The 25,800-nt window shown below is 39.6% G+C and overlaps 1 pseudogene; it reads right to left on the bottom strand.

The window, feature by feature from the left end:
- Positions 1-4,911: 4,911 nt before the first annotated feature.
- On the bottom strand, positions 4,912-5,802 carry LOC103597043 (annotated as a pseudogene).
- Between the last annotated feature and the right edge of the window lie 19,998 nt (positions 5,803-25,800).

The raw sequence follows: 25,800 nt of genomic DNA, 5'->3' as shown, positions 1-25,800 counted from the left end.
GCAAGCCAGACTTCACGATGGTACACACAAAAGGAGATAAACTGATTTTTGCATTTAAATTGGACGAAGGAAAATTTTCCTTCCTGTGCATTCCTGGTTGCACAAGGAAGTCTGCCCAGCTGAGGCTGGCTATTCCCAGTGCATATCAGACATGTAAATACATGATCAAAACTTAAAATGTTTGTCATTTCAGTTCCTGAAGGCAAATAAAATCAAATACAAATACTACAAACTCTTCAGAAGCTTAAAAAATAGTTCATGCTTCTCAAATATTCTTGAAATCAATCTACGTTAAATTAAAATTTTCAAATCATGTCAGTTATACGTTTTTTCTTGTATAGTGGCCTTTTTTGATATGGGGTAAAAAAATGAACTAGATCCAAATATCACTAAAAGTAACACCCTTTTAAAAATATCTTTACAGGGGCCGGCCTGTGGCTCACTCGGGAGAGTGTGGCCACGGGTTCGGATCCCATATAGGGATGCCTGGTTACTCACTGGCTGAGCATGGCGCTGACAACACCAAGTTAAGGGTTAAGATCCCCTTACTGTTCATCAAAAAAAAAAAAAAAATCTTTGCAGTCAAAACTAATTATTTCATTATATTTTTTAATAGCTAGATTACATATATATTTTAGTCATAGAAATGCTATACAGTACTTAAAGAAACAATTAGTAGATAAAACAGATTAATATCAGAACAGCTACTTTATTGAAGCTAAAAATGTGAGGTTTGGATTTCATATTAGAAAACAGCTGGTTTGGATTCAAACTAGGTTTGTTAAAAAGTTCATTTCTTCATAGATTCATTGCAGCAATTCAGGTTCTACTTCTGTTCTTTGGTTGTCATCAATATTGCTTCTTTCATCTATGAGAAAACATTTTAAAGTTAAGCCTTTGGGCTGACCCCATGGCTCACTCAGGAGAGTGTGGTGCTGGGTAGCACTGAGGCCACGGGTTCGGATCCTATATAGGGATGGCCAGGTGTGCTCACTGGTTGAGCATGGTGCAGACCACACTGTGCCGAGGGTTGTGATCCCCTTACCGGTCCAAAAAACAAACAAGCAAAAAATTTAAGCCTTCACTTACTGCCTCTCGAATAACATCAAGGGCCTCAAGGTCTAAATCTGAAACATGTCACGTGTCTTAAGTAAAAGTGAGACTCTCTGTAATTAGAAAGGTGATGATGTCATGGAGGAAAGGGCTGAGCTGCAGGTTTTGCATGAAGCCCCAGGCTGCACCTGCCATCTACACTGTAATTTTAAATATAAATCCAAATTACAAGACAACAGAATCCTGCAACAAAGGGGCTTTCTGCTGCTAGGGATACAGACCAGCCAGCAGACAAGCCTTGGGAGCTTAAAACTCTACCTTTCCCTGGGAGATAAATTTTATTTAAATCTGGGAGAGAACTTTTATTTAAGTCTGGGAAAGTGAATGACCTTCAGAAGGTTGCATAAACTAGCCAGCCAAGACCAGGGAAGGCTTTGCTGTGGCCTCATGAGCTTATGAAAAGCAGCTCATTCTGAACAAATCTTGGTTTAGGCACAGACTTCTAGCATCTAGAGTAATTGGAAGTTAAAACTCAAAGAAAACCCTAGGATTTAATAGACATGACTTTTTACTTTCTTTTCTGATATACTTGGGGACAGAGAATTTTAGTGGCCCTTAGTCCCCAGCCCTGTATTCCAACTGCCCTTGGGGCATCTCAATCTCTTAATTGAATAATGACCTTCAAAGGTGCACCTTCCCAACAAGCTCATTCTCAGCCTCCCTGCATCTACTATCCCCAAACTCCTTCTTTGCACCCTGTTTCTAATCTTTTCAAGGAAAAGTCCCTAGCATGTAGCAGGTATCCATCCTGGAAACCTGGAAGTAGTGTTGAACACTTTCCTCTTTCCATTTGCAGCAGATTTACCAAACTATGGCATAATTATCACTTGAATTACCCTCCTCCAATTTGTTAATCTTCATCTATAATTAACCACTCTTAAAGCCAGCCTGCTCTATGTCAGACTTGTAGGAGTCAGACTACTATCTATAGAAGCAATCCAGGTGGATAAACAACAATTGCTGTAACCATCAGCCAAAATTAGCAGAACTTGATTAATAAATGGTGGCTTTCCTAATTTTTGCTCCTATTTCCTACTTAGGACCAATCAGAGAAAGTTAAATATAGGTTCCTTATGTCAGCAATAACCTATTAGGACACACCTAAAGGCTTTTCTTTGTTCCAGTGTAAAGTTGTCCTGCTTCTCTTTTCTTTTGTCTCTGACAAATGCAAGTGATGGTGGCCTTTATTTGTCCTTATTTGATTCCCCCAACAAGAACTGCCAGTTTTGGGCAGGCCCGGTGGCACACTCAGTAGAGTGTGGTGCTTGGAAGCGTGGCAGCACTCCCGCCGAGGGTTCGGATCCCATATAGAGACCGGTCTGCTCTCTGGTTGAGCAGGGTGTGGGCGCGACACCAAGGGTTGTGATCCCATTACCGGTCATGAAAAAAGACAAAAAGGGGAAAAAAAAAAAACCACCAAGAAAGAGCAGTTGCTCACTCATTTGGGGTCCACAAAGGTCTTCAATGCGAGCTGCTGGTGTTTACTCCCCAAGAGCAGAATCCACAAAAACAATGCGTTGCTTGCTGTCAAGGGCACAGATTAGTATTTGTGGCTCTGGGCCTGGGCACTCAGCAATAGATGTTCACCCAGCCATGTCTCAGAGTGGGAGGGGAAGGCAACATCCAGCATTGGCTTCCTGTTTTCCATTCCTTGTGCTACATCCAAGGAAAACCAAGGCAAAACAAAACAATTTCACCTGCAACTCTAATGGAGGTGATTTCCTCTAAACATCATCTTATCAACATAGCCAGCCTGCAATGATTATTCACTAAGCAAATACTAGAGACTGAGATGCAGTTGTGCCTCTTGTTTTAAAGTGACTCAGAATTTATTCCCAACTTCCCAGTGAGTTATCAAAAGAAAATGTTGAAGTAACCTATCGAAGGTCTCTCAGCAAGCTGGTGGATTCAAGCCCCTACATATCAGGCACTCAGGTTGGCCTGATTGCAGGAACAGTGCAAGGGCCTTCCTCCTCCATCTCTTAGACTTTGTCTGCCCCTTTGCAAGTGCCTGAAATGCCTAGAGTGGTGTCTTAAGAGTCCTCCTGTTTTAGTCCAACCTTAGTCCATGCTATGGATTGAATTGTGTCCCCCCAAAGTTTAATGTGTTGGAGGCTTGCTTCCCACTGTGACAGTGTTAAGAAAGTAGGAAATCCTACTGTGGTAGTTAAAAGGTGGGGCTTGGAGAGGTGATTGGATTGTGAGGACCAGGTTCCGGTGAATGGATTGATCCACTGATTGTTGAATAGTGTTTGTGGGTGTGGTTCTGAGGACTTTAAAAGGAGAGCACATGAGAAGCTCTCCCTTGCTCAGCTAGTCGCCATGTGATACCCTGTGTTGCTGTCACCACCTACCAACAAAGTCCTTACCAGATGTATTCCTTGGACTTCAGACTTCCCAGTCTGTGAAACTTTAAGCAATAAATATTCTATTTCTTTATAAATTACCTAGTTCCAGATATTTTGTTCTAAGCAAGAAAAGACAGACTATTATAGGGCAGGAATATCACTATGAGTTTTGTTAAACATTCACCTACTAAAATATTCTTCCTCATACACCTTTCTAAGAGAATGAGCCAGAAGGCAGACCTTCTAGGAATGATGTAGGAATTGATGCCTTGCCTTGTTGTGGAACAAGGAAGCAAATGACTATAGGTGGAAATTTGCTAAAAACAAACCTTCTCATCACAGGCTGATCTGCCTTCCAGGTGAATAGCTAACCAGGTTGCAACTTTATTAATTTTTCTCGTGGGAGTATGTTTTCATACCTAACACACTAGGTTGAATAGTGTCTTCTAAGAACTTATGTCCACCTCCAAGTCTATAAATGTGACTTTATTTGGAAATAGAGATTTTGTAGATGTAAGCAGCTAAAATAAGCTTGTATTGCATTGGGGAGATCTCTAAATCCTATCACTGGTGTTTGTATAAAGAGGAGTAGTGACACTGAAGAAAAAGTTATGTGACAATAGAGGCAGAGCTTGGAGTGATATATCTATAAGCCAAGGAATGCTGAGGATTTCTTGAAACCAGCAGAAGGTATGAGAAGGCAAGGAAGTATCCACCCACAGAGTCCTCAGACAGAGCATAGTCCTGTTGACACCTTGATTTCAGGGTTTTGGCCCCCAGAACTGCGAAAGAATAAATTTCTGACATCATAAGCCAATCAACTAACAGTAATGTTTTAGGCAGCCCTTGGAAACCAATATACCCATCAATAAAATAGTCTGAGAGTTCACATGTTTAATTAAATGAAGGTTCACTTAAAGTTATTTATCTTTTTGACTGATATTTCTATCTCTTATACTTCTTTTTGCGCACTGGATAAAGAAGCAATCTCAAAGACTAGCCCGTACTCTCTTTTTTTGTCTACTATGTCAATTTTGATCACCATTTCTGCTTCACATAAAACTAGCAGACAATTACACCCAAATTTCTTTGTAACCCAGGGGTCAGCAAACTTTCTTTGTAAAGGACCAGATAGCAATTTTTTTAATTATTATTTTGAAAAATGTTAAAATTTATTAATGGTTAACATCACATAGTTAATTCAACTAGTACTTTATTGCACATAATGACATCTTCAGTAGACTGGGGTGCTCAAGGATGTGAGATGATGTAGTGTTCAGTTCACCCAAAAGATAGAGATCCACTGTCTTTATACCAGACAAAGCAGTGTCAGCAAGGACCTGTTATCTAAGTCTGGGAAGACAGACATTCATAATACACTTTCCAGTGTTCGTTTTTGGAAACCAACAACAAATCTTTAATAGTCGGAAACACATCACTACTTTTGGTCTCAAAGCAGCCTGTGATGAGCAGTTCTGGGCTGAGCTTGCCCCGAAAAGCCGATCTCGTGGTCAAACTCCGTGCGAATGTCATTGAGTGTGCAGTCGTCCCCAAAGGCCCCCCACTCCATGTTGATACACATCCGCCCCTCGTCGCCCTCCACCATGTCAATGTGGCGCATGTCATCCATGTAGCAGGCATTGTTGCCCGTGCCCATGATTAAACCGATCTCACAGTTGTGATCATCATAACCACAGGTCATCATGGTTCCAACTGTGTCTTTCAACACGGCCACAATGTCAATATCACAGTCCCCTCTCCACTGGATGGCCTTCCGGATCAGATCCACCACGTCTCTCTGTCTTCCTTTCCAGTGCACTTGAACCCCTTGGTCCATGCGACCAGGTTAATTCTCGTCCACTTTAGTCTGGTGGCAGGGGAACGAGAAGGTGAAACCCAGTGGGAGCTTCTTGATTTGCAGCTTATCCATGATGTTAGCCAGGCACTCAGCAATGTGGTCAAACAGCTCGTTGCCGCTGCCACGCATGATTTCCTCAGGGATGGCATAGATCTGGTTCTCCACCTCCACCTTCTGGAGCCCATTGTCCGTTACTCTTACCCGAAGCACACAGAAGTTGGTCCCTCCCAGGTCCAGAGCCAGAAACTCTCCATGTTCTGTCCCATCTGGAGTAGACCTCACAAACGTGGGCAGCATTTTCACGGACTCATTGGGGTGGGTAGAGGCTTCAAGTCCTTTCTCCATCTCCTTGCGGAACTGCTTAGAGATCTCCAGAAGGTTGCCGTCAGACAGACGCATGTGGTAAAGGTACTGGTCGACCTTTTGCACTTGGTCATGGTTAAGCTCGGTGAAAAAGTGGGCGAGCAGATTCGAGGCAATCATCCTGCCGCTGTCCGACGGCGTCGAGTTGGGAAACCCAGGCGAGAGTGCGTGCGAGGGAGGCGGGAGGCGAGGTCTGATCTCTTTGTACCTGGGCTGGGTGGCTGGGCCAGGAGCTGGGAGTCCGGGCGGCACACAAAGAAGGTTAACGGTGACAGCGCGCCGGGCTGGGGATCTCAGATCTCTAGAAATAGGTTTTTAGAAGCACAGCTGCTGGAAGGCGCGTAGGTATCACTCCCGGTGACGTGTCCGGTTGTCCCACGTCAAGGCGCTAACTTCAGGCAAATGATCACTAAGGCTCAACTTGTGAAGAATCCACAGCCCAGCTTCACTAGGGCAGTCGGACCTCTCCGGCACACGCTCGGGATGCTCCGCCCGAGGATTTTCTTAGCTGGTGACCCAGCGTAGTTTACTAGAGGCTGCTCAGTACTCCTGCGCTGGGGTTTCGTGCAACAATGTGGCTTATTCCATAGCAAATATTTTTGACTTTGTACCCGATACTGTCTCTGTCATAACTACTCAACTTTGCCATTATTGTGTGAAAGCACACCGAAACTAAGTAAGCAAGTGGTCATTGCTGTAAAGTATTTCAGTATAACTTTATATTCACCAAAAATGTAATACCATATAATATTAATGTATCACAAAATTATGTTTCTTTTGTTTCTCCCTAACCACTTAAAAAGCAAAAAACATTCTTAGTGTCAGGACTGTACAAAAACAGGCAGTGTACTGGAGTTTGCCTGAAGAAGATTTTGGTAACTTTTTTTCTGACCCATATCTCTCTCCAAGTTACAGTTATTCTGAGGTCCAAACTACTGTCAGGCTTCACGCTTAGAATATAAACATTTTGGGCCCAGCCTGTGGCGCACTGGAGAGAGTGCGGTGCTGGGAGTGCAGTAGCGCTCACGCCGCGGGTTGGGATCCTATGTAGGGATGACTGGTGCGCTCACAGCACTCACTGGCTGAGCGCAGTACGGCTGGTCTCAAAAAGGACAAAAAAAAAAAAAAAAGAATATAAACATTTTCCTGTCCTTCATATACCCCACAAAATAGCTCCTCCTCCAAACTAATATAATTCTCTTAGGATACCAGAATTCCCCCATGGACCCAGACTGGAACTCTGAGGGTCACCTTGCTTCCCATTTGTCATGCCTTATACAAAATCAGCATCCCAATTCAATTGTTGACCCACATGAGATGCATCCAGTGTCTGTCCCTCTCTCTTGCTCAAAGATTTCTGGATATTCAAATTAACTCTTATGAAGTCAGACTTTAATCATAGAACTTTGTTGAATATCTCCATCATTTTCTCACATATTAACCTACCCTGCAATATCCTTGACTTGTCTGGATGTAGTTGATATTGCTTATACCCGAGACTGGGTAATTGATAAAGAAACAAAATTCATTGCTTACACTTTGGAGGCTGGGAAGTCCAAGGTCCAGGGAACACATGTGGTAAAGGACTTCTGTAGCAATGCAGGTGTCACATGGTGACAATGGGCTGAGCAAGAGAGAGATAAGCTTGTCACTTGCTGCACTTATAAAGTCATCAGAATCATGCCTATTATTCCACAAATGGATCAATCCACTTATGAAGTACATTGCTCACAATCTAGTCACCTCTCAGAGGCTCCAACTTTCAAATATTACAACTAGATTTTCCACACATTTAATGCTGTCACAGTGGGGTCAAGTTTCCAATTCATAAACTTTTAGGGAAAACATTTGACCCATAGCACTTAGTAAACTCAAAAAAGAAAGAAAGAAATGTCTTCAGCTTTATAGACTATTTAGAGAAAACCTAAAGTTAACATCATACATAGTGGTAAGGAACTAAAAAGTTTCCTATTAAGATGAATAGAGATATCTTCAATTGCCACTACTTTTCAATGATAATACTGGAAATCTTAGCTAGTACAGTAAGAAGGAAGAAAAAAAGAAATAAAAGATATAGAAAATGAGATGGAATGAATAAAACTGTTTTTGTTCTCATGTGACATGATTGCATATGTAAAAAATTTGAAAGAATCATCAACAAGTACAATCAACCAACCAATAAAAAGAAAAAAATCAACGAACCAACCAACCCCCCCCCCCAAAAAAAATTGGAATTACTAAGTGATTATGGAGGAATTGCAGAATCAAGCTTAACAGAAAAAGTTGACTGTTTTCTTATATTTCAAGTACAATTTGAAATTAAAAACATAATAAAATTTACATTAGCATCCTCAAAATTGACATACTTAGATATAAATCTAACAAAATATTTACAATATCTATATTAGTAAAACTACAAAACTCTAATTTAAAAAATCAAATAAATACATATCCCATAATCATTTATAAAAGACTCAATATTTTTATGTCAGTTATTTCTAACTTCTATTGATTCAACATAATCCAAATAAAAATTTTAGCACATTATTTTGAAGATATCTACAGACTAATTCTAAAATTTTTTTATTGAGAATAAAGATCTAAAATAGTGAACTCAATATTGAAGAAGAAAAAAGTTGAATAACTGACACAATCTGACTTCAACACATACTATAAAACTACAGTAATGAAGATAATAGAGGGTAGTGTGATCAAAGAACAAAGAAAAATATAATAAGACAGAATAAAGAATCCCAGAATAAATCCATACAAATAATTGTATGATCAACTGATCTTTGAAACAGTATTGAAGGCAATACGATGGAGCAAAATTGTCTTTTCAAAAATGGTGCTGGAATGACTGAAAACCAGAACATAAAAAATGAATTTAGAAACAGATTTTACACTCTGCACAAAAGTTAAGTCACAATGAATCACAGACCCAAATATAAAAGACAAAACTATGTAAGTCCTGGAAAATAACAGAATAATATCTAGGTGACCTTGGGTTAACAAAGGCATATTAGATGTAACGTCAAAGGCACAATCCATGAAAGAAATAATTGAAAAGCTGGTCATCAGTAAAGTTAAAATTGTCTTCTTCTTAAAGACGCCATCCAAAAAATGAAAAGATGTCACAAGCTGGAAGAAAATGTTGCATAATACACATCAGATACAGAACTTTTAAGCAAAATATACAAAGAACTCTTAGAAATTATCAAAAAGAAAATAACCAACTTGATTTTTAAAAATTACCCAAATTGCCTTTATGTATATGTATGTCACCAAAAAAGATATACAGATGGCAAATAAATATATATTTAAAAAATGCTCCACATCATACATCATTAGGTAAATGAAAACTAAAACAACAATGAGATACATACATTTTAGCATGGATAAAACCCTGAACACTGCCAATGTCAAATGTTGACAAGGATGTAAAGCAATAATATTTTCATTTATTTCTGATGAAATTGCTAAATATTATAGCCACTCTGCAACACAGTTTGGCACTTCTTACAAGACTAACCATACTCATCATATAATCTAGCAAACATGATACTTAACATCTATTCAAAACAGGCAAAAATGTATGTCCACAAAAAAACTATAACTGAATGTTACTAGCAGCTGCATTCATAATTGCCAAAAGTTTGAAACAACCAAGATGAATAAATATACTATGATACATCCAAACAATAAAATATTATGTAGCACTAAAAATAAATGAGCTATCAAATTATGAAAAGACATGAAGGAAACTTAAATGTATGTTACTAAAAGAAGCCAAACTGAAATGGTTACATATTGTGTGATTCCAACTACATAAAATTCTGGAAAAGGGAAAGCTATGAAGAAAGCTTTCCCTTTTCCAGGAGAAGGGAAGAATGAATGGGCCAGACACAGAAAATTTAGCATGGTAAAACTATTTTGTATGATATGCTGATAGTGGATATGTGTCATCCTACACTTGTACAAGCTCATAGATTCTACAACGCAATGAGTGAACCCTACTATAAACAATGGCCTTCGGGTGATAATGATGTATCAACGATGGTTCATCAGTTCTAACAAATATAACACTTTAGTGGAGAAAATTGACAATTGGGAAAACTATGCATGTGTGGGGGTAGGGAGTATACAAAAAGACTCTCTGTACATTTCTCCCAGTTTGCTGTAAGCCAAAAACTACTCTACAAAATAATGTCTACTAAAAAAAGTTGTTTTTAAAACTATTTTTAAAACTCTGTTTTAAAAATATCTATATGCAAAGGGGTATGTGAAAGGCCAGTTTCCATAGATAGATTTACAGTCTAATTTTCTGGTTTACTCAGCTCTTTGATAAAGCTGGGAAATCCACTATGTCCTGGGTAATCTTACCAAATCTAGATCTCTCACCTTGGTCTGTTGGAGCCTTACCCTAACTTAGTGAGTACAAAAAAAAAAAAAAAAAAAAAAAAAAAAAAAGAAAAGTCCACTTGTCAAACTAACAAAACTAAAAGACAAAGACAGAATCCTAAATACAGCAAGATAAAAGTGTCAAATCATCTACAAGTGAGTCACCATCAGACTACCAGCAGGTTTCTTGGCAGAAACTAAACAGACCAGAAGAGAATGGAAGGATGTATTCAAAATGCTAAAAGAAAAAAACAAAAATTATATACCTAGGAAAGCTATCCTTCAGAAAAAGAAGCAGAAATAGTGTATTTCCCAGACCACAAAAAAAAAAAAAAAAAAGAAAAAGAAAAGAAAGGGGGGAGAGTACACCACCAAATCAGACCTAGAAGAAATCCTCAAGGGAACCCTGCATCTGGAATCCAAAAAACATTAATCACAAACATGAATACACAAGAAAAAAACAAAACTTATTGGTAGAACAAAAATGCAAATGTAAAAGGGAAAGAAACGATAACTTACCACCTCAAAAAAACCAACAAACACCAAAGACAAACAATAGAAGGGGAAATTAGAATTAAAAGATACTTAAAGCATTCAAACAAAAATTGATGAAATGCCAAGAATAAGACAACGTCTTTCAATGTAAACAACTTTAAAAGTAAATGGATTAAATTCTCCACACAAAAGACCAAGACTGATGGATAGGATTAGAAAGATAAATATAACTACACTTTATATACAAGAGACTCACCTCATCTGTAAAAACATACAGTCTAATAGTGAAGGGATGGAAAAAATATAACTCACAAATAGAAACAAAAAATGAGAAGAAGTAGCTAGTCTTATATCAGATAAAATAGACATTGAAACAAACACCATAGAAAGAGACATAGAAAGCTGTTATGTGGTGACAAAGGGATCTATCCAGAAAGAAGACATAACAATCATAAATATATATGCACCCAATACTGATGAACTCAGATATATACAGTAAACACTATTATACTTAAAGAAAGGGATATACTTCAGTACAATAACAGGCACCTGAACACACCTCTCTCAGCAATGGACAGGTCAACTAGGCAACAAATAAAAAGAGAAACATGGGATTTAAACTACACTTCAGACCAATAGGACTTGGCAGGTATCTACAGAATGTTTAATCCATCAACCACAGAATATACATTCTTCTCATCAGCACATGGAGCACTTTCCAGGATAGACCATATGTTACATAACAAATCAAGTCTCAACATATTTTAAAAAACATTGAATTCATTTCAAATATCTTCTCAATTCAGAAAGCATTAAAACTATAAATAAACAACAAGCAAAACTCTGTAAACTATACAAATCATGGAAAGTAAACAATGTGTTCCTGAATGACTTCTAAAAAGAAATTAAACAGGAAGCAAAAAAAACTTCATAAAACTAATGAAATAAAAATAAAGACATATCATGCTAAAAAATGTGGACTACCAAAAAAGAAGTACTAAGAGGAAAGTTTATTATAATAAATGCTTACATCAAGAGAACAAAAAGATTTCAAATAAACAACCTAATGCTACATATCAAAAAGCTAGAAATACAAGAACAATCCAACCCCAAATTAGTTAATGGGAGAAATTATTAAGACCAGAGCAGAACTAAATGAAATAGAGAGCCAAAAATGACACCAAAATTCAATGGAAAAAAAAACTGTTTTTTTTGAAAGATAAATAACACTGACAGAACATTAGCTCAGCTAAGTAAAAAAAGAAAGAGTAGACCCAAATAACTAAAATAAAAAATGAAAAAAGAGACATTACAACTGATACCACAGAATACAAAAGATCATTAGAAATATTATAAACAGCTATATACCAAACAAATATGAAAACCTGGAAGGAATGGATAAACAGTAGGACACATAGAAACTATCAAGACTGATCCAAGTAGAAATAGAAAGGCTAAGAAGACCAGTTACAAACAATAAGATTGAAGCAGTAATCAGCACTCTCCCAACAAAGAAAATCCCAGAGTGGATGGCTTCACTGCTGAGTTCTACCAAACCTTCAAAGGGGAGTTAATACCAATTCTCCTTAAAGTGTTCCAAAGAATTGAAAGAGAGGCCATTCTCCCCAAATAACTCTATAAGACTAGCATCACCCCAATACCAAAACCAGAAGAAGACACAATAAAAAAAAAAGAAAAATACAGGATCAATATCTGTAGTTGTCTGCTTATCTGTGGTTTTTTGTTGAATATCAATGTACTCAAACAGAATACAGCAACCCATTCAAAAAGTTATGTAACATAATCAAGTGGGATTCATCCCAAAGATGCAAGGATGGTTCCTTATATGCAAGTCAATAAATGTAATACATCACATCAAGAAAATAAAAGAGAAAAACCGGACAATTATCAAGAGAGGCAGAAAAAACATTTGACAAATTTCAACATTCCCTCATGATAAAGACTATCAGCAAATTAGAAATAGAAAAAAAAAATATCTCAACACAATAAAATCCATATATGACAAACCCACCACCAATATCATCCTTTTTGGGAAAAGCTGAAAGCTTTTCTTTAAGAACAGGAACAAAATAAGGATTCTCACAATCACCACTTCTATTTAACAGAGAACTATAAGTACTAGCCAGAGCAATTAGGCAAGAGAAAGAAATAAAGGGCATGCAGACTGGAGAAGACAAAATTAATGTGTCCCTCTTTGCAGTTGTCATGATCCTATATAGAGAAAAACCTAAAGACTCCACAAAAAGAAATCTTATAGCTGACAGAGATTTCAGTACAGCTTCAGGATACAAAATCAACACCCAAAAATCAGTAACATTTTAATACTCCAACAACAAATTAACAGAGAAAGAACTCAAGAATGCAAGTCCATTTACAATAGTCACAATAAAACAAAACAAAACAAAAACCTAGAAATAAATTTAACCAAGAGGGTGAAAGATCTCTACAATAAGAACTAAAATCAATGCTAAAAGAAATTATGGAAGACACAAAAAACGGACATTCCATGCTTTTGGATATAAAGAATTAACATTGTGAAAATATCCATACTCCTAAAGCTATCTATAGATTCAATGCATTCCTCATCAATATACCAATGCCATTCTTCACAGAAAAAAAAAAAAAAAAACCCAAACCAAAAAACTAACATTCACGTGGAACAACAAAAGACCCTGAACACCCAAAGCAATCCTGAGCAAGGAAAAAAAAAAAAAGAAAGAAAGAAAGAAAAGAAAAGCCACAGGCATTACAATACCTGTCTTCAGATTATAACACAAAGGTATATTAACCAAAACTGCAAGACATGGGCATAAAAATAGACACTCAGGTCAATGAAACAGAATAGAGAACCAGAACAACCCAAATACTTACAGCCAACTGATCTCTGACAAACGCAACAAGAATGTACATTGAATAAAAGACTGCCTCTTCAATAAATGGTGCTGAGAAAACTGGATATCCAAATGTGGAAGGATGAACTATAACTTTACCTCTCACCATACACCAAAATCAACTCAAAATGGATTAAAGACTTAAATATGAGACTGGAAGCTATAAAACTCCTAAAAGAAAACATAGGAGAAATAGGACTTCATGAAGTAGAACTGGGCAAAGCCATTATGAATAAGACCCTAAAAGGCCAGGCAACAAAATAAAAAATGAACAAATGGGATTATATGAAACTAAAAACTTCTGAACAACAAAAGAAACAATTAGAGTGAAAAGACAATATACAGAATGGGAGAAAATATTTGTGAAGTATGCATCTGACAAGGTGTTAATATCCAAAATATAGGAGATCAAATAACTTAACAATAAAACAAACAAAACAAATAAGCAACTTAAAAAATGGGCAAAGAAGCTGAATAGGAATTTCTCAAAGGAAGACACACAAAAGACCAACAGACGCATGAAAAAATGCTCAACATCACTCAGCATCAGGGAAATGCAAATCAAAACCACACTGAGATACCATCTCACCCCAGTTAGGATGGCTAAAATCCAAAAGACTGAGAATAACAAATGCTGACAGGGTGCAGAGAAAGGGCACTTGTTGTTCTGACTGTAAATTAGTAAAATCACTGTGGAAAACAGTATGGAATTTTCTGATACAACTATAGATAGAACTACCATGTAATCCAGCAATCCCATATCTGGGCATATGCCCAAAGGAATGAAAATCATCATGTTGAAGGGATACCTGCACTCCCATGTTTATTGCAGCTCTATGTACAATAGCCAAGAGTTGGAACCACTGTAAATGTTCATCAACAGATGACTGGATAGGGAAAATATTGTGTGTGCATGCATGTGTGTATGTGTATTCATTTATTTCTATATAAACACCATGGAATACTACTGTGTCATAAGATAGAATAAAATTTGGCCATTCAAAGCAACATGGATAAACTTAAAGAAAATTATATTAAGCAAAATAAGCCAGAAACATTAAGAGAAGTGCCACATGTCCTCACTCATAACTGGCAGATAAAATAATAAACATGACAAGAAAGAAAGACAACTATTAGAAAGCAATGACTGTCAAGTTGGGTCCACTAGAGCTTGGGGGAAGAGGAGGAATGATGTACAGAATTCATGAAGTCAGGAGAAGACTTGGTGGGAGATAGAAAGGACCACTCTGACCATTTTGAGCCCCAACTACTTCAAGGCTGAACCTGGTAAGTACACGGAGTGGGAGGTGGCAAAAGCTGCTGCTGTGCCTTTCATATGAAGTTTCTTGGAGGCAGCAGGGGAGAAGAGGTGGTCTGAGGGCCACCAAGACCACTAACAGGGTTCCCATGGGACCACATTATGAGGAAAAGGAAGTCAGTATAGTCAGGTCTCCTTGCCTCATGTCTGTCCTGGTAAGGTTTAGCACACCCATTGTAAACAAGTTATATTGGAGTGGTGTGACTGCGTATGCACTCCTGTATACTCCTCAGGTCTTGCCACTGTTGTGTACTTTGGTATATAAGACAATGGCTTCAAACCACTGGTGGCAGAGCTCACATTTGAAATAAAGCATGTCAACTTTTCTGGCAGCTACCTGATTTTCCTTTGACCTACCTGATTCAGGACCTGCACAGAATGGGCTAGAAGGGTCTGTGACCCAGCCTAACAATTGGTGTAGTTGTCAGGATTCTGAGCAGGTGAGAGAGCCACTAGCCCCTCAGAAGGGGGAGGAAATGTAGCTACCCTTGAGTATGTGGTACATGGCATCCATTTCCTGTTGACCAGGGTCTGGCTGTTTCTCATGGTACTATGAGCCAACATGTACCAGGTACTCCATGAAGGGCTTCAAGATTTGCAGCAGAAAGCAGACTTGTTGGAAGCATGGGTTTTGTTCTGGAGGGTGAAGTACAGCAACAGGTCACTCCTGTTTTCAACAACAGGGACAATGACAAACCTTATGGTGAGTTGGAGGAGACTGTGCAACCCTTGGCATGACCTGCTGTGCATCAGAAACTGAAGCATAAACAGCCCATGGGACTGGGAAGACAACAAGTATGCAACTCACAAGTGATGCAATTCACTACTCATGTCACCTACACTCAGCTAAGTTGGTGGACTTGGAGAAACAGCTTCAGCAGAAAAAGGGTAAACCCCTAGCTGCTTGGCTTTTGCAGCTGTGGGACCAAGGGGCAGATGGCATAATGTGCTCTGGTGAGTAGATGGAAAATTTCACTTCCATAACCACGCATCAATTCCTGCTGCAGTGGCTACAGAAAAGCCACAGATACACACTGGGACAGAATAACCACTCCTGGATGGAATAGGTGAATGTGGCCATCTGGACCATGTGGACAAACACCAGAGAACTTCCCAAAACTGTGAGCAAGTGGAAAACATATGCTGAACTTGTTCAAGTGATTTGAGAGCAGGGGATGCAATAGTACATTTTAATGAGAATACCTGTGGCTCAAATAATGAACATTTTACCAGCAGCATGAGACACACAGTGCTAAAAAATGCTTCATTGACATCCTTTGGGTCACTGGTGACCATACTGGCCCTATATGTTGCATGTCCTATACATGACCATGGTGGCCAGTCTGGGTCAGGCAGAGGGGAGGAGACAAGCAAAGGGGGTCCAAAAGGTGTCTAAGACTAACCCACCCCCCAAATGCTTGGGATTTAACCCTGAAGGGACTGAGCAAGACCAGCCTTATGCAAATGTGGTTTGACTTGCTTATGGCAGGATTTGGTAGTGAAAAAATCAACCAGCAACCAAATGCAGTCTTTTTTTTGCCTTGTGGCAACAATTGTGCCCCAAACAGTGTCACACCAAACTTCCAAAAGAGACAAATGATAAAGTATGCCCAGTCAATCTGAAAAATTTTATGGCAATTTCCATGGAGGAGGATGCAGTGTTCTCTTTTGGCTAGGGAGCAGGCCAAGGTGCCCATCTTTGTGTGGTAGACAAGGACCAGAGGCCTCATGTTAAACTGACAATACATTGGTCAGAGACAAGTGTACAGCAAGTGCTAGCATTAGTGGATACCAGTGCAGAATGTAGGCAACCCAGATAAGTTTCCAGGGGCCAAAGTGAATGTTGATAGCTATGGAGGACATTCTATTAAAGTCAAAGCTGTGTCTTTGCCGCTGGGAATAGGATGATTGCACCCTTGTGTATATTCTGTATATGTTTCCCCAGCAGCTGAATATGTCTTGGGTATAGATGTACTTTATGGTTTGCACCTACAAACACTGGTTCGAGAATTCTGGCTGTGGATACAGATAGTAAAGCCTGTGTTGTGGGGACATATCAAACATCATCCATAGGTATTATCCAAGCCAAGACATGGGTGATGTGAAACAGTATCACCTGCTAGGAAGACATAAAGAGATCGGTGCCACTATGTTAGAGTTAGAAAAAGTCAGCACCATTCATCCCACACATAGTTCCTTTAATGCCTTGGCATGGCCAATGGAAAAACCTGGTTGTACCGGGAGCATGACTGTGGACCATTGAGAACTGAACAAAGCATTGCCTTCTTTGCATGCAGCTGTGCCTTCAGTTCACTGATGATTCAGGTAGGAACTTACTGTTATATACTGGACTTTACAAATGCTTTCTTCTTTAACCCAATCTCGGCTGATAGCCAAGATCAATTTGCCTTCACCTGGGAAGGAAGACAATAGATATTTCAAGTGTTGCCCCAAGGCTACCTGCATAGCCCAACCATCCATCATGGTTTAGTGGCTGGGGACTAGGCCCAGCATGGTTACAATGTTTCATTGTATAGATGATGTCTGATTAACCTCTGATTCCCATGCAGATTTAACCAAGGCAGATCCAATGCTACTAGGTCATTTTGAACAATGTGAGTGGGTCTTACCCTTTTGGATGTCTACTTGGAAATATCAATGGTGGATGGTAGGCCATTGTCCCCTGTGAGGACAAGCCATGTAGCAAGAGTTATGGGAGTTAGAACATGGAAAGGAAGTAAGTCTTTTCCATGTCACAGGACATTTCCCCTTAGCCAGTCCAAGCAATGATGAGGCTGATGCACTGGCTAAGATAAGATGGCTGGAGAGCACAGAAGTAGCTGGGTGGCCACATTAGAGAATGCAACATGCTGGCTGCAAGACCATGTGGTTGATGGCTCAAAAGTGGTTCCTGCCCATAAAATGGAAAGACATAACAACTGTGTGTTGTATTTGTCTGGTGTGCGCTTAAGCGTGTCCACATTCCTGGCAGATGCTGCATGCTGATGGGCAGATAACCTGTGGAAAAGTGTCCCTGACTTGATGGCAAGTGGATTTTGTGGGACCCTGCCAAAGTCAGAGAATTTCAGGTGTACTTTACAACTGTTGCTATGAATAAAGGTTTTCTGTTTGTATGGCCCTGCAAGGCCCCAGATCAGGTAAGCACCATTAAGGTGTAGAAGAATCTTATGGCCATGTACAATTGGCCCCTGGTCACAGACAGTGATAATGGAACCCACTTCACTGGACATGAAGTACAGAAGTGGGTTTCTCAGTTGTCCATTCAGTGGAAGTTACATGTGCCATATCACCTATGGACAGTGGGAACGTTTGAATGGTACAATGGCCTTCTGAAAAAGGAACTAAGGCTATCTGCCCAACCCCCATCCTTGAAGAGGTGGACACAGCAATTATGGCCAACAGTCAGGATATTAAATGAGAGACCCTGTAAGGGTGGGCCCCCTCCAGTAGGGGCTTTGTTGCATAGAACCACAGCACCTGCAAGCGTTGTTTCCAGGCTGGTATGCTGGTGTGTGTTCTGTCAGAAGCTTGAGAGCTCCCTCTATTGGTGCCAATAACTTTTTTGTCTTTTTGCCCCTTGTCTTGTGGCTACCACCACCACAGTCAATTGGGTGCATACATATGCACTGAGTTTCCTACCAGTGTGATTGTGGGATTCCCATGTGAGATCTTCCTGATGATAACTGCTAACTGGACCTGGCCTTAACAGAATGTTGTGTGTGTATCCCTATAATCATAATGTTACTCAGGCTTTGCAGCAATTAAGCAGTGAGATTCATGCTGTCCCAAAATTACTGGAGATCCCCTTCAGGAATGGTCATCCTCCTGGGGGTGGGCGTTGGCTTACAGTAAATTTTGGTAGCATGTTGCTGCAACCTATACTGCTGCTGTGGTCTATGGATGGAAGAGTCAGCAATCCTTGCTAAGGGAACATCACAGAAGGTCTTAGACATGTAGACTGTACAGTGAGGGATCCTAAAGGGGTGGAGTATGAGGAAAATGGAGTCAGTATAGTCAGGCTCACTTGCCTCATTTCTGGCTAGGTGTGGTTCAGCACATCCACAGTAAACAAGTTATGTAAGAGCAGTGTTACTGTGCATGTGTGCGCTTATACCCCGTGGCTTGTTGCCATGTTGTGTACTTTGGTGTATAAGACAACAGCTTTGAACCACTGGTAGTGAAGCCTGCATCTGAAATAAAGTATGTCAACTTTGCTGGTAGCTACCTGATCTTTCTTTCACTTAACCTGACTCCTGACCTGCACAGAACATGGTAGAGGGAAATGTGATCCAGCCCAACAACATAGGAGTAAGAAGCCACAGACAACTGAAAAAAGGAACCACTCAGAACCCAGTGAGTCATTACAAGGGACTGGCACATGGCCCATCCCATGTAAAGTGTTTGGAGTGTGGGTGATAGGGGAGATGGGCCCACAGGGGAACACACTGGGGCACAGCATGGACAGTTGATCTGCCCTCCAATCAGCATAGGCCTGCTCAGTGTAGACAGGTCAGGAATATAGAACTGCAGGGCATGCGGTTTGATGAAAAGACTCAGGCTCAGAGCAGTTTCCACATAACCCAGGTGTACCAGACCTCATGAGACATGGAAGTGCTTACAAGATCAACAGTTAAAACCTGAGCTGCACAATCACCTTCCCCAGGAGGTCAGCAGCAATGAAGCAATTTAACCCAAACACAGTGTGGGTCCCCACAAGAAGTTCCTCCATTTTAGAAGTAACCAAGGACCTAGGCTCCCCTACCAGGCCTCAACAATGACCCCTACTTCCTCTTCTTTCCACCCCCTTCTTCCTCTTCTTACCCATCCGCTTCTTTTCCCCTCTCCCTTTCTCCAACTGTTCCACAACATCTTAGAATGTAAAATAAAATAAAAATAAATTAATTAATCATGCATATAAGAAGAAAAGAAAGATACAACGTTCACAATAATTTGTTGAACTTTCAGAACAGGAGAACAGAACTGAGGCCTCCATGAGTGGGAAAGGAAGTGTGGGATGGGGAGTTACCTAAAAATTGGTAAGGGGACACAAAAAAGATTACATTATGTAATTTTGGATATACTAATTATGTTGATTTTAGCATCACATATTGCACACAGGTTTTGATATTCAATGCCAGACCCCACAGACATGTATAATCAATCATGTTTCAATAAAAGATAAAGTATAAATAAAAAAGACTGTTGAGAATAAAAGAGAAATGAGGAAAGAGTACCAAGAGAAAGAGACATGTTGGAGAAAATAATCTTATAGCATCTTTTGAACCACTAAACTTATCTATGCTTGAAATCAGATGCAACACTGGGCTTCCCCAAATTGAGCTTCCCTGTTTTGTAAGCCATTAAATTCCCTTTTTGGTTTAAAACAGTTTGAAGTCAGTTTTTTATAAATTACAACTATAACAAAAGTCAGAAATGATATTCTTTGTGTGTGTGTGTGTGTGTGTGTGTGTGTGTCTTTTTTGAGACCTGGCCATCCCTATATAGGATCCGAACCTGCGGCGGGAGCGCTGCCGCACTCCCAGTGCTGCACTCTCCCAAGCGCGCCATGGGCTCAGCCCAGAAATGATATTCTAAAAATGAGAGGCTGACTCCTACGATGGACAAGATTTACTCATACCTGAATTCCAGATGTGTATTAAATCAACAAAAGTTTAAAATGTTTATCAGAAAAACTGACAGCCAGAAATATAGATTAAATAAATGTTAGTGATTGTTTTTAGTGAAAGAAGAAGTCTCTTTGGGCACTCATGTTCTAAGATTTTAAGATCCAACCCAGGCACATCAGATACTAGATCTGCTAGCAGCCCAGTTAATTCAACAACCTGCCATTAGGGTAGGATCAGGGAATGTCCCAACATTTACACAGCACTAAAGATGCAGGTGAAGGTGCTTAGTGTTGTTGGCTAAGTACAATAAAGTTCTTGCAGATCTAAAAAAGGCCATTGCCATAGTCTAGCTCCGCAGGATTCTTTGGACCTGAATAGGTGGTGTGGAGTCAGTGTAGAAAGAAAGACACAGGCCACAAATGTCTAGTGCAAGTGTGGACAACTACCACATGAATCTTGCTTTATTTATATTCTTTTACTTAATCTTTTACATAATGATTTGTCTTTTAATCAAAACATTTCTTATTTTATTTCTATTGAAAAGGAAAGGTCAAAATGTTTCAAAGCACTCATGCTCTGACAAAAACTTCTACTCATGCATCAGTAGTTCACCCCAAAACCTGTGGCTTGTGGCCAGGAAACTATACAATTAGCAGTATGCTTGGCTTTAAAACATCAGACTTTTGGTCTGAGTCATAAATTTTAACTTTCTTAGCTTACGTTTTAACCTACATTTTAAACTCAATTAAATCTTACTTATATTTACTACATTTAATTTTAATAACATTGATTTTTTATGTTTAACAATTTAATATTGTTCATACTCTGCATTGATCATTATGATTCATAATCAAAATCACAATGTTTATAACATGATTTTTATTATAATAAAATTCAACTACAAATCTCTATTAAATTTCTATGTTATTGTTACAAGTTTTGTGTTTCAAACTGATTTAAACAAAACCTGTTAACATCAAAATTTATTTGTGTTTTTCTTCTATCTAACTTATTCATCTTTATAACAAAACTTTTCAGTAGACTCTGGGAACAGCACAGGGAACAAGGTGAAAAGTTAAATGACCCTTCTCAAGTTTATAGAAGTACACTGCATCATTCTTATTATTACTATGGAATGATATATTCTTGGTGAGTCAAATGAAGCAGTGGGAGTGGAGAAGGAACAAAGAAATCTGTAACTGGTTGTGTTCAATTAGTTGTAAACACACTGCACTCAGACCCACTGTCTCCCTAGGAGACATGGATTTATAAAAATTTATCACAATACCTTCATTCCACATGCACAAGAGTATGATCACAACTATAGAGCCAGTTATTCTAAAATTATGGGTCTATGCACACACCACTAACAGGAAAGATCAACAACAAAATTAAATCAAGCCAACCCATACTGGGAACATGCATCAAAAACACCTTTAGTACTGACAGTGCCCTTTAAGTAAACCAGTTAATTTTGATGTATTTTAACATGTCCTTTGAGAAACTCTATGGCCCTCAGAATTTCCCAAAGCCATATCAAGCCGAAAGGCTAGGCTGTTTAATTCTGGGAAGCCTTGTCAAGCAACCAAAGGTGAACAAACATGAAATTCCACAGAACCATGCCACACACACGAGACCCCCTTGCAGCCTGCTGAACAGGCTCCCATGCCGTTCCCTATAACAGGATGGCTCTTGACAGGCCATTTAAGGTGAACAACTCATCATGACTTTTCTTTTTAGAATGTTGTAAGTTTTATTAATGAAATTCCTGTGTCCCAGGAGGACCTTAGACTTTGGATAACTGGTATAATTGATTATCCGTACCTGACTTTTCTTTCTTACTCCTGACTGCTATCAGCATCAACCCAGTTTGCTTTGGAATATAAGTGTTCTCTGTTCACAAGATTTTTGTGAAAATCAACATGGGCCAAAACCAACATGGGCACCAGGTAAATTGGAATGATCACTCACCCTATACCCCTGCCTTAACCTACCAGTTGGCAAAACCTGTTGAGTATGTTATACCTCTCCTCCTTGTTAAACTGCTCTTGCATGATTTCCACAGGCAGGTTTGTATACTTTGCCTTTTATTTTATTTTATTATTTTATTTTATTTTATTTTTTTTTGTCTTTTTCCATGTCCGGCAACAGATCGCAACCCTCAGTGTCGCCCCCGCGCCAGACGGGGACCGGCAACGGGATCGCAACCATCAGTGCTGCTCCCGCACCTCACTCAACCAGTGAGTGGGAACCAGTCTGTATGTGGGATCTGAACCCTCAGCGGGAGCACCGCCGCACCTCCCAAGCGGTGCACTATTGCAGTGCGCCACCGGGCCGGCCCTGCCTTTTATTTTTATACTTGCCATATCTTCATCTTTACCAGCCTTCTGAAATCCCTGAGAAAGACTTTGGTGTTATTTATGTGATTTTGTAGCTTTAATCTTATATGTGATATTTTCCAAATTAATATTTTTCTGTATTAAGTATTCTCTTAGCATTACCCTTTACTGCAATATTTGGTAAACCACCTTCTTAGAAAAAAAAGGGCAACATCCTCAAATGTTTTTGCTTCAATGTGCCTCTTTTGGAAATTATCAGATCACATTGGCACTTTAAAAGCCCGAATAAGTCCTGCAGTAGGTAATATTATCCAACTGAGAAAAAGTTCATCTGTCTGTGTGCAGCCCAGCTAATAAATCACTACACCAAGATTTGCAGCAGGAAAGATTAGTATTTATTGGAGGGTGTCAACCAGGGAGAACAGGCTAGCTAATGCTGTAAAAATCTAAACTCCCCAAGACTTAAACTCATAAGCTTTTGCAAGGTAAATTTGCATGTATGGCTCTTGGGGATTGTCTTGGATTTTCATTGACTCATTGTCAAAGTCAGAATAGCCATTCTTGACACCTTGATTGATGTCTTCCTTAACTTCTCAGGGCCTGGACAGTCAAGTCGGCAGCAGTAGGTAATCTTGAAAACAGCCTCACATTTAGTAAATAAGATCATCTTGCCCCATAACCAAGGTTCAGAACATCAAGTAACCACAGAAAAAGACGGAACTCAGAGAAACACATTCTCAGCTATCCTTTATGCTTATGTTATACTCTGCTAGACAAGCATACTCCTATTTCTGGAGATTCAGCCAGCAAGTTTGCTTGTGAATTTCTTCCAAGGCTGATGCCTGCTCCAGCCCTATGGGAAGGGATCAGAGGATTGAGTATCATGTTATAATAAGTCTTTTTAACTTTAACTCGAGTGACTTAAATTTATTTTTGTGCATGGAACTCTTTTCGAAGAATACCAGCTAACATCTGACCAAATTCCTGTAAAACATACATTTTGAAAAAATCAACTTTTTTTTTTTATTTATACATATATTCATGTCTTATCTTGTGGAAGTAGAGATAACCCCCAACCTTTCTGGTAAACAATACCAGATACTTAGGACCTTCCATTACCAGGTGCTTAAGACCTTCTGTCGCCAGAAGATTAGGACTTTCTGCTGCCAGGGGGAAGGGACTTTCCAAAGAGCCCAAAGTTCACCCTGTCCCAGGAAGGGAATATGCTCACCTGATTGCAGGAACAGCATGACACCTTATCTTCGGACACCAAGGGAGGAAAGACGGGGGGGGGTGGACCATTGGTCAATACCTCAGTCTTTCCTTTGCCTGCCAAAAGCTAAAAGCCCAGTGGTTTTAAAAATTGCTTAAAGTGGCCAATAAATGGCATACAACCCAGCCTGTTACCAAAGCCTGCCTACCAAACTGTATAAAAGATGCTTGAGTTAAGAGCTCGGGGCCACTCCTGTCCTGAAAACGGGGCGACCTCCAGCATGCCAGAAATATAAACCTCTTGCTTTTGCATCTATCTCTGCCTCCTGGACTTTGCGAGATGAGCCTTCCCATCAAGGTAAGATTCGTGCTTTGGGCTGGTCTTACAATCTTTCCAATTTCACTATTAGCAATTTAGAGGCAAAGCCTGTAAAGTCTTATACTAAAGCCTCTGAGTCTTATACCACTTTGGTCTACTCTGTCACCTGAGAATACCCTAAAAATCTAGGTAAGTACTTTTAGAACTGGAGTTTGAAGGAAGAAAGCACAAAGGGGGAGGTGAGTGTAGGATGTTAGAGAAATACAAAACTCAGATTTCTTTTATCCCATTTTCTTCTTTCCTTCTTTTTTTTAAAGCCCAAGGACAGAGGATATTAATGTAGAGAATGACATTTGTATAGGCTAATGAAACTCAATGGAAGTCATATATTTTGATTTGCTTCACAACCTGAGATTGAGGCTTCGTGTCTCATAGCCTTACGTTGTTGGCTTTTAGCTTTTGGCGGGCAAAGGAAAGACTGAGGTATTCACCAATGGTCCACCCCCCCGTCTTTCCTCCCTTGGTGTCCAAAGATAAGGTGTCATGCTGTTCCTGTAATCAGGTGAGCATATTCCCTTCCTGGGACAGGGTGAACTTTGGGCTCTTTGGAAATCCCTCCCCCCTGGCACAAAGGAAACCTTGCTGGTAAATTATGATTTCTAAGTCTTTGTAAATCTTCAGAAGAACAATGGGATATATAAACATCTAAGAAATAATTGTATTTATTTCAGGCTCCCAGAAGTTAATCATTAAATGCTACAAGGCTCCTATTAAATGTCACAAACTAAACCTTTTCCCTTAATTTTTCTGTCAATAAATCCTATACAAAAATTACCATGGGAAATAGTAATCATGCCTATACCCTGAGAGGTCAGTAGCAAATCAATGCTATTTTAAGAGGCTCACCTTGAGCTTGACCCCTTGGGGCATTCTGGGACAAGAAGAGCACCATAGAATTGAACCTCAAGGCAGGAGGGCCTGTCTTTGGTACCTCCCATCCCCACCCCTGCTGTGGGCAATGGGGAAGTAAATAACACCAGACGAGGCAGCTGCCTTTGGCCATGAGCAATCCTCTTGAGAACCAGCAGCTATAGTACCCAGCAGCTGGAGAAGGATGCACCAATGCAATAAGAAGATCTGAGTGGGGTGTCGCCAGGATCTACTCTAGGTGCTTACCCAAAGCCACAAATTAGTGGCACAGTCAGTACTCAAACCTGTCTCTCAGCCTTGTCACTGTCTCATCAAGTCACTTTATATAGTGACAATGCCACCATTATGCCACCTTTTAAAAAGCTTTTCCAGAGCTATTATCTTATTTCATGCCCACCATAATCCCAGGAGATAAACAAGGGCAGATATCTGTGTGCCTATTTTACAAACGAGGACATAGAGGCTGCAAGAGTGATCTGGCCCAAAGTCATACACCTGGAAGTAACATAGTTGTGACTAGAACCTTGTTGCATGGAATACCACC

The sequence above is a fragment of the Galeopterus variegatus genome, unplaced genomic scaffold (genome assembly GCF_000696425.1).
Source record: "Galeopterus variegatus unplaced genomic scaffold, G_variegatus-3.0.2 Scaffold2173, whole genome shotgun sequence".
In the NCBI taxonomy this organism is placed as follows: Eukaryota; Metazoa; Chordata; class Mammalia; order Dermoptera; family Cynocephalidae; genus Galeopterus; species Galeopterus variegatus.
The sequence above is the reverse complement of the archived record's forward strand: the minus strand, read 5'-3'. Positions and strand labels throughout refer to the sequence as shown.